The following is a 1,143-nucleotide window of genomic DNA, read 5'->3' as shown; positions in this document are numbered from 1 at the left end:
AATGTCATGCTAAAGGCATAATTTTATTATTCTTTTCAAATAATACACTTTGGTTTTATTTATTCTCTGTATTGAACATCCATTTTATAAATTTCTGTTCTTTTTTTTTTTTTTCTTTTTAGTTTTTGGCCGGGGCCAGGTTTGAACCCCTCACCTCTGGTATATGGGGCCAGCGCCCTACTCCTTTGAGCCACAGGCACGGCCCTTTCTTTTTTTTTTAAGACAGAGTTCACTTTGTCACCTTTGGTAAAGTGCCCTATCTCATAGCTCACAGAAACCTCAAACTCTAGAGCTAAGATGATCCTCTTGCCTCAGCCTCTCAGGTAGATGGGACTATAGGCACCTGCCACAACACCTGGCTATTTTTAGAGCCAGGGTCTTGCTCTTGCTCAGACTAGTCTTGAACTTCTGAGCTGAAGTGATCCACTTGCCTCGGCCTCCCAGAATGCTAGGATAACAGGCATGAGACACAGGTGACCTGAGTTCAAACTTAGTTTTTTATCTTTCCTTTTACCTTTCCAGTCCTTTCTACATTCTTCCCTTTCTTCTGGGATTGTGGCTTTTTGCCAACTGAGCCACTATTTAATACAACATGAATGTCCACCAACCCAGGAATGGATTAACAACCTATGGTATGTGTATACCATGGAATACTATTCAGCCCTTAGAAAAGATGGAGACTTTACATCTTTTGTATTAACCTGGATTTGAAACACACTCTCCTTAGTAAAGTATCACAAGAATGGAGAAGCAAGTATTCAATGTATTCAGTACTAATATGAAGCCAATAGATGATCTAATACATACCCACATAAGAGAAAAATCTCAAATCAATTCAAAATGGGGGGAGGGGGGATGAGGGAGGTCTGAAGGGGGAGGAGGGAAGGGAATGGGTGTGCACTTAATGGGCGCAATGTTAGGGTGCATGGCACACCTCTAAGGGGTGGGACACAATTATAAGAGGGACTTTACCTAACAAACATTGTAACCTATGTCTTTGTACCCTCAAATTAACCTAAAAAAATATATATATACATATATATATATATATAAAGTGTTCTGAGGATAAAAGTGAGTGCCTAATGTCAACTCCCCTTTTTCTTTTTCTTAATTAAATCATCACTGTGTACATTAATGCAGCCA

The sequence above is a fragment of the Otolemur garnettii genome, unplaced genomic scaffold (assembly GCF_000181295.1).
Source record: "Otolemur garnettii isolate 467f Iridium unplaced genomic scaffold, OtoGar3 scaffold00149, whole genome shotgun sequence".
Classification (NCBI taxonomy): Eukaryota; Metazoa; Chordata; class Mammalia; order Primates; family Galagidae; genus Otolemur; species Otolemur garnettii.
This window is presented reverse-complemented; position numbering follows the sequence as displayed.